Source organism: Chrysochloris asiatica, unplaced genomic scaffold, assembly GCF_000296735.1.
Source record: "Chrysochloris asiatica unplaced genomic scaffold, ChrAsi1.0 scaffold00217, whole genome shotgun sequence".
NCBI lineage: Eukaryota > Metazoa > Chordata > Mammalia > Afrosoricida > Chrysochloridae > Chrysochloris > Chrysochloris asiatica.
Window position 1 is genome coordinate 5164820 of NW_006408735.1, and position 9492 is coordinate 5174311.

Below are 9492 nucleotides of genomic sequence, written 5' to 3' on the forward strand. Positions count from 1 at the left end.
GGTCACCCTGTGCTTTTATGCTGCTCCACTCTGCCCCCCATTTTAGGTAGCCAGCAACTAAGTTGCCAGTCTCTATCAACCCTGTATACACAGGGGTAGGATTGATACTTGATGTGACGACTCCTTCATGTTGGGAGTGATTTGAGTTGAAGGTATCAGACTTGGGGGTAGTTTAATTGAAAGATTGCAATTGAACAGTTGTGGTCCAGAAAACTGGGCTGCTCCCAGGTCAAGCTGCCCCCTGAGGAACTTGGAGGGCTGCCTCAGGGGACAGAGAACTTGAAAGGTTTTTTCCTTTAATGACCTTCAGTGCAAGTCTGCAAAAACATCTCTGTTTCCCTAGCTACTACATTCTTCTGATAAAGTCCGGCTTACTGCATGCATCAATAACACCAGATGTTTTTTGGACTCTTTTCTCTGCCCTCAGCACCTTCTTTGATATGTGTATAAAATAAACTTGCTGAATCTAGGTCTGAGTCACAGTATCTCCACCAGATTGCTGTGTCCCACCTGGTCCAATTTTACTTATTTCATTTTGTGTTTTGTGTCTTCCTTTTTTCCTAATCTCCCGTCACCCCTATTCGGGTTTAATCTCTCTGTGCATGTCACAGAGTATAGTCAGTTGTCAGACACAACACCTTCGCTCTCAGTTGGTATTTTGAGCTACTACATCCATGTGTATGTTGTTGTTTTTATGTTCCGTGGAGTTGGTTCCGACTCATAGCAACCCTGTACAGGGTTTCCGAGGCTGTAAATCTTTACGAGAGCAGAAAGCCTCATCTTTCTCCCACAGAACAGCTGGCAGTTTCAAACTGCTGACCCTGAAATTCACAGTCCAATTCATAACCATTATGCTACCAGAGTACCTTATCCATGAGTATAGGTCAAGTTTATCAAGTTGTAGTAATTTACATTTGTTTCCTTTATCACAATTTTCTTTTTTTGTCTTACTCTATTTGCGTTCTGATCATCAAGCTATTGAGACTAGGTCAAATGAGTACTAGTACTATCTACAAGTTTGGACATTCTTATGTGTCTCCCCTCACTTCCTATCAGCTGGATGTTTCACTATCAGCTCTAGCCCTCTGTAGTTATGGGTTACAGAGTCTTAGTAGTCCCCAGGTCACATCACACTTCAGACCAACCAGCCCTTCCTCTTATCTCTCTCATCTCTAGGTCAACGGGAGTCTATGGAACATGGTTGAACTCAGCCCATATCTACATTGTTGCCTTTACTCCCCTTCCACTTGTGATTCTTTTTATTAATATTATTCTGTAATAACATAGAAAAATCTTTACAAATGTTGTTATAACCAAGCACAGTAAAAAGAGCATTATTCCAACACAGCATTATTCCAATTCAGGAGGTTTGAGAAAAATTAAAAACAAAAACTAACTCCTAAAGAGAGGGGTGAGTATAATTCCAAAATTCTATGTTATATTATGGATAAAATTTGCGTCTTTATTGAGTTTTTATTATAATATGCGTATATATATCAAAACTCAAGAAATTATTCAATAAAAATACTTGCAGTTCACTGCATATAATCTTTGCCTCAACAAGTTTAGAGAGCATATAGATAACTCTTCAAACCCTACTAGATCCTGTATAGGTTTCTGAGGAGTGGCTGGAGACTTTGAACCACTCACCTTGCAGTTTAAACCGAATTTGTGATCTGGTGCATTATCCTGCAGCACCATTAGCTTTATATAAAAATGCCCTACTGTTATCTAGAGTGGTTGTAACATTTTAAACTACTGATGATGCTGATTTCTAATTGTTCCAAATCCTTACAAATATTTTGTATTGTCATTTAGTTTAATTTCATAGTCTAGTGTGTGTTATTGGCTATTGTTACTCAATAAGAGATATGTGGCCCAATTTTCACTAAAGTGAACTGCTGAAAGATCTCTGAGAAAGTTTACATCTTTGAACATAAAAAACTTTGCCCCACTTTATCTTTGGTGTTTGTTGTGTCAGAATGTGATGCTTAGAAGTGTGACAACTCTCTAACTATCATCTCCATTTTTTTCCCAGTGATATCAAGGTGAAGGGTAGAAAAAAAAACTAGCACCTTCGTGACCATGCAGATCAACTGAGTCAACCAATGCTAGAGACCGGCGTCTCCACAGTCTCACATTTCCAATATTTTCTTTTGTAGATTTGAGTTTCCATCTGGTATTATTTCCTACTGAACTGAAGACACACTATCATTTATATCTCAGTTATAATGTTTCTAAAACTCAAAGGTTATATTCATTGTGTATAAAATTCCTGCTTACAATTTTGTTTTTATTTATTTTTTCGCTATACTTTTGGCATTTGCAAAGGTCACTTTTTTGGTTTTCTTTAAATTTCTGACCTCCACTATATCTGATGAAAACCAATAAAATTAATTCACCATGTTCTCTTGTATAAAATGTCTTTTTCCCATATGGATTTCGTTGGACTTGGTTTTAGGCATTATTTTTAGGCCAGGTCTAACTTTAGGTCAGAGTTTTTCAACCTCAGCATGATTGACATTTTGGACTAGATGATGATTTGTTTTGGGGAATCTTCTGTGAATTGTGTTTAGCAAAATCCCTTGCTCTATCCACTAGGAGCCAGAAGCATTTTCTCAGTAGTTAAAAAAAAATAAAAAAATCTTCAGACATTGTCAAATGTCCACTGGATTCCAAATTTTCTCCCTCTCACAATTAAAAGCCACTCTTGGAGGATATGGTCCTTACTTCTAAAATGAAGTGGAGCCTTTCTGCTGTATCAACTAGATACCAGGAATTAATACATTCTGTCCACTCTAGCAGAGCCAGAAATGAAATCAGCCTCCCTCTTTGTGTAACACCCTTCTCTCTCATTCTTTACTCAGATATTCCAATCCATATTTTTGTTCATTGCATCATCAACTTAGTAGGACCACTGTGCTCTGCTCAGACTCTAGCATTCTGAAATGTGGTCAGATTCTTGTTTCTAGGAAGAAAGCTGGGCATTTGTACACCTCATTTGTTTAATTTTCCTTCTGCAAGGGTTATAGGTCTTACTTGACCTGCTGACCTAAAAATAGTTTTAGTATGCATTTTGTCTAAATTAAAATTATTCATAATGAGGGCTAAGTCATTAGCTCTAGAAATCATTTTAGATTATTTCAATTTATTAATTAATTGATTATATTTTTGTCATCCAATATTATTAGAATAAAGTTGTTGTTACGTATTATGAGTCAGTTCCCACTCATAGCAAACCTGTATAGGGTTTCCAAGGAATGGTTGGCAAGTTGAAGGGTTGGCAAGTTAAACTGCAGACTTTACAGTCGAAACTACTTTATAATTGAGCGGTTATCCTACAGAGCACACCAGGACTGAATATTAATTATAAGATGCAAAATATTAGGATTCAGCGTAGTTGTATATTTCTGTCCTCATTATTAATTACCATCATTTCCTGGGTCACCCTTCTTTTATACTGTAATTGGCTTCACAGAAAGCTTTTATTTTTCCACTTATTTTGTCAAAAACTCTTCCATTTTCTTTAATTAAACAATTTCATGTAAGTATTAGATAATGCAATTAATTTCTGATACCTCACTTATGTATCCCAAGAAAGAGGAAAGGAAGATCTTAGCCTATTTTTCCTTTACATACCTCCTACAAGGAATCCCTCATTGGTGCAAACAGTACCTAATAACTAAACGTTGAGAGATTCAGGTCTCAGAGGAAGTCCTGGTAACCTCTTCCAAAAGTCAGGCATCGAAAACTCTAATAGAGCATTGTTCTGCTATGACACACATAGAGTTACCATGAGTCGAAGTTCACTAAATGTCATTTTTTTTAACCCTCCTAAATTACAATTAAAATCATTGCTCATAGCTACTAAAATAAAACCTCAAATATGTTTCTTCCAACCACAATACAATATGTTATCAGTGTAGCTTCTATTGAGAAGTTTAAAATAAAGTACTTGTCTTAATTTTGGCTTGTAACTAATGAAAATGTCTTTTGCTAATTAAGTAACACTTGCCAAATTATTCTAAAAATTTTTCATCTAGAATATCCCTTAGACATTTTAATTTTACAATAACTTTTGCTTGAAATCTAAATGTTATAATACATTTTTTGAGAGGAAATAAGTTGCCGTCATCTTTTAATTGTTTAAACCAGTACTTAACTTACAGACAATTGCAATTTACGTGTGGTATGATGTGGGATCTTTTAAGTTTATATTAAAGAGATGAGACATACTCATAAATCCATAATTTTGTCCTATAAGGAGGAAAGTGTTCCTAATGGGTGTAGGAACAAAATCAGGGTTGGTTAAAACAAACAAACAAACAAACAACAACTACAACAACAAAACTATTTTAGGGCAGTGAAACAGCGGCGGCGGTGGCTGCACCAGTGTGGAGGTTTATGTCTGACCACCGTCACTCGCAGCAGCTTCGTACACTACCAGACCAGCGGCTGCATCTGCTACGTGCCTGAGGACTGGCTCACCACGCAGCAGCTAATCGCCAGCGCAAACGACCTCACCTATAATGATTTTCTGATCATCCCTGGCTTCATAGACTTTGTAGCAGATGAAGTGGAACTGACATAACCTCTGACTCGGAAGATCTCACTTAAGACTCCTCTTAAGTACTTGCCCAGTGACTCTGTGACAGAGATGGACATGGCCATCGCAAAATGGCACTGATGGGAGGTATTGGTCTCATCCACCCTAACTGCACTCCCGAGTTCCAGGCCAACAAGGTGCGGAAGGTCAACAAGTTTGAACAGGGCTTCATCACTGATCCTGTGGTTCTCAGCCCCTTTTTTACCGTGGGCGACTTGCTGGAAGTCAAGATCCGACATGACTTCTATGGGATCCCCATCAAGGAGACTGGCACCACAGGCAGCCAGTTTCTGGACACTGTCACCTCCTGAAACATTGATTTTCTGGACAAGAAGGACCACACCACTCTCCTTAATGAGGTGATGACACCGCAGAATGAGCTGGTGATGGCTCCAGGTGATGAGATCTCGAAAGGGGCCAATGAGATTCTGCTGCGCAGTAAGAAAGGGAAGCTGCCCATTGTCAATCACCACGACAAACTCCTAGCCATCATAGCCCGCATTGACCTGAAGAAGAACCAGGACTACCTTCTGGCTCCTAAGGACTTCCACAACCAACTGCTGTGCGGGGCAGCTGTGAGCACCTGTGAGTATGGCAAGTACTGCCTGGATCTGATCATCCTGAAGGGCACCAATGTTATAGTTCCAGGTGAACTCGGTGTATCACATAGCCATGGTTCACTGCATCAAGCAAAAGTACCCCCACCTCCAAGTGATTGTTGGGAATGTGGTGACAGCTGCTCAGGTCAAGATCCTGACTGACGCTGGTGTGGACAGGCTGTGCATGGGAATGGGCTGCAGCTCCATCTGCATTACCCAAGAAGTGATGGGCAGCCCCATGTCTAAGGTGGCTGAGTATGCCTTACGTTTTGGTGTGCCTATCATAGCTGATGGTTGTTTCCAGACCATGAGCCATGTGGTCAAGGCTCTGGCCCTTGGAACCTCCAGAGTTATGATGGGATTCCTGCTGGCTGCCACCACAGAGGCATGAGCTAGCTGAATGCCATGGAGAAGAGCAGGAGCAACCAGAAGCGATACTTCAGCGATGGGGATATGGTGAAGATTGCACAAGGTATCTCGGGCTCCGTCCAGGATAAAGGCTCCATCCAGAAGTTTGTGTCCTACCTCGTTGTAGGCATTCAGCATGACTGCCAGGACATCGGCACCTGGAGCCTGCCTGTCCTGCGGTCCATGATGTACTCAGGAGAGTTCAAGTTTGAAAAGTTTGAGCTCAATTTTGAGCCATGTCGGCTCAAATCTAGGTCGGTGTCCACTGCCTGCACTCTCATGAGAAGCAGCTATACTGAGGACATCAGTGGAGGTCAAGGCAGCTGAGGGGGTGTGTCTCCCGGCCTTCCTTTGGGTCCAGCCTTCCTCCATAACTGAGTGGCCCACAGGTTTTTTGCACTACAGGTTCCCCAGCCCCTGTCCAGGGAGAGAGACAGGACAAGGGGTCACCAGGGGCTGGTGACACGCCCAGGCAGTCCCACAGTCAGGAGTGTTTCTGGGCCAGGATGCCTGGAACCCCTGGACCCCTGCCTCCTGCCCCCAAGCCCTGCTGCCCAGGGTCCCAGACTTGTGCCTGCCTCTGGTCTTTCTTGCCTCAGCCTGCTGGAGCTGGCTCACACCCAGGGCAGGTGGCCCCTTCTGGCATCTCCCCACTCCCCAGGAAATGGTGCTGTCCTGGACCTGCCTCTGGCTCATCCCAGGCTGCACCACCTCAGCCACTTGACACTTCTGGGCTCTTGGCCCAGGCCAGGGGGAGGTCTCTCCCCATTCCCCTGGCCCCCAGACCCTTGAGAGCAGGTTGCCCTGGCTGCCTGCTCTGCCTCCCATCATTCCTGCCTCTACCTATTTTAATTTGGATTTCTGAGTGGTGAAAGAGGAGACTTCATAATGAAGAGGTTGATGGTTTGAAAACACCACCTGCTGTACAGAAGAAAATTCTAGCAGTGTGCTTCCAGTAATATTTACTGCCTTGAAATCTTATGGGGGTAGTTTTTTTTTTTTCTTTTTTTTTTCCTGTAGGGTCCTTATGAATTGGAATTGACTTGACAGCAGTATGTTTTGGTTTGGGTAATGTAAATTGCTCACTAAGTTGGAGGCTCAAATTTATCCAGCGGTGGCTTAAAACACAGGCCTGGAAATTTACCCTATTTTTCCACAAATAACATGTACCTTCTTTGTTGGTTTGCCAGCTGCTCTCATTTTGTAAATGCCTTATGGTATTTTTTTCCCTCTTTTTTACAACAACATGTTAAAAATATTGACAATGTAATGCTTACAAAAATATCTCCAGGAGGGAAGAAGTGGTTACCATTTAAACAGAAGGTGTATGTTAATTGTATAAAAAATACAGTATTTCTGAAATATCAGCTGTTGAAAACTTTATGAAAAACAGCTCTATTCTGACAAACATGGAGCCCAAATGAGTTGGAAATGACTTCAGAGAAACTGGGAGTGGAAGAGACTTTAAATTTAAATCCCATTATTATTGCTTTAAAGGGCTCTGGTGGCACAATTATTAAGCATTCAGCTGCTAACTTAAAGCCTAGCAGTTTGAACTCACGCAGCGGCTCTTCAGCAGAATGACTTTGTGATCTGCACCCAAAAAGAATGCAGTCTAGAATACCCTGGAGGACACCTAACACCTAACAAAATGATTGCTTTGTATCTGGAAAATTACTGGCTCTCAAAACATAATTGATGTTTGGTGGTTGTGTGATTATGCAGATACAGCTTGAAATTCCAGCTAGAATATAAATTACTTGTGTTTGGGGTTCCCATTGATCTGATTTATAAAATACAAAAAGGGTTGGTGGGAGAGTTGGCTTAGATCACATGTGAAGTGTAGCGTATAGCCACTATGCATTACATGTAGCTTTCTTTTCCAGTTCTTGAATGAGTGAAATCATATATTCCATAAAGAAGACTCAAATCTAAGAAAAATATGGTTCATAAAGCATCATTTTTATATTATTTCTGTTTCAGAAAGAATGCAAGTAAAGGAAAAATCACTGTATTTATGGTTATATCACAGTATCATCTATAATTGTTTGGTACTGCAAATGTCAGAGACTGAAACCTTATGTTCAAAAAAATGCAGAGAGATTGTAAAGAAGTATATATTCTATAAGTTTATGGAAGAATGACATAAAATACAAGAAAAGTAATGTTCAATTAGCAATCTAAATCCTATACACATTGACCAATCATATTTCAGAAAATCTTAATGGAACTATTTTGTCTTCATTGTTAGCTGGGCAGTAGTGTTTAGTTAGCATTTATAGCTGAACAGTAGTTAAAATATTTTCATTTTAAATGCCAACTCTTTTAAAAACACAATTTGTATGTGTTCTAAAGTGCTCTCTATCTAAGTTCAACTTCATGCACAAGTTCTAATACAGTCATTTAAAGAAATAACTTTTTCTCTAATTTCTCCTCCACTTCTTCTAATTTTGAATATATTTCATTTTTAGTTTATTTAATTGAAAATATTTTATTATTTCCCTTGTAACTTTTTTAAAAAAATCTATATTGATTTTTTGCTACTAAATCTGATCATCTCTACATTATGTTGTTGTTGTTAAGTGCCTTTGAGTTGATTCCAACTCATAGCGACCCTGATCAGGTTCCCGGAGAGCAGATGATGACTTTGAACTGCTGACCTTACAGTTCAAATTGACCTTGCAGTCCAGTCCTACAACATCACACCAGGACCTTTTAGATGATGTTAACTGGACTTCTGGTGTGGTGGCATAGGACCAGCACTGGAATGTGAACCACAAGATCAGCAGTTCAAACCCTAGCTACTCCTCAGAAACCCTATACAGGGTCATTATGAGTCAGAATAGACTTAACAGCACTTAATAACAACAATTACATTTAATACAATTATTGGCATGGTTGACATCAGTCTTTATTGTTGTATTCTTTTATGCCACTTTCTTTTTCTGTGCTTTTTTTGTCTGCTTTTTTTTTTTTTTTTTTTTTTTTTTTTTGAGCCTTGGAGGAGTAATGGTAAAGTGCTCAGCCGGTAAACAAAAGGTCAGTATTCTGAATCCACTAGCTAAGTCTGTGGAAATCTGTTTCTATAAAGATTACAGTTTTGGAAATGCTATGGAAGAGTTTTATTCTGTCCCATAGGATCACCATAAGTCAGAATGCAGTTTTTATGGCGTACTTAGGACTGTGCTGTCTATTTATAATTTTCTGGTTTTTATATTTTCCCTGTTACTGATCTCTAGTAGAATTTCTTTACATCAGAGATTCATTATTAATATTTTTTAGTTTGTTATATGACATAAGTATAGTCAATATTTGTGCATGCTCACATGTTTTCTGTTTTTGTTGGATGGTATGTTCAATAAAGTCAACTAGGTAAATGTGTTGATAACATTATTTGTATGGTCAAAGGTGTTAAAGTATTCATTTTGCTTAGATCCACTATCAACACTCATGGAGGCAGCAGTCATGAAATCAAATGAAGTATTTTATTAGACAAACCTGCTGCACATGAACTTTTACAGTGTTAAGAAGCAAAGAAATTAGTTCGAAGACTATGGTGTGCTTGATCCAAGCTATGATATTTTCAATGGGGTAATATACTGTGAAAGTGGGACAACAAATAAATAAGACCATACAAGAACTGAGCTAGTTGAATTGTGGTGTTGGACAGGAATATTAAAAGTATTATAGACTGCTAGAAGAACAAACCAATCTGTGTTGGAAGAAGTACAGCCAGAGTGCTACTTAGAAGCCAGGAGGGGGAGACTTAGTCTCTGATACTTCAGACATGTAGAGAACTGTTATGGCTCTGAAGGGTAAACACTGAACTTCTAACCTTAAGATCTATGGCTCAAACCCACCAGCTGTTCCTCAGAAACC

At 39.5% G+C, this 9492-nt stretch overlaps 1 pseudogene; it reads left to right on the forward strand.

The window, feature by feature from the left end:
* Positions 1-5912, forward strand: part of LOC102824027 — a 71021-nt pseudogene extending 65109 nt beyond the window's left edge.
* Positions 5913-9492: the final 3580 nt, after the last annotated feature.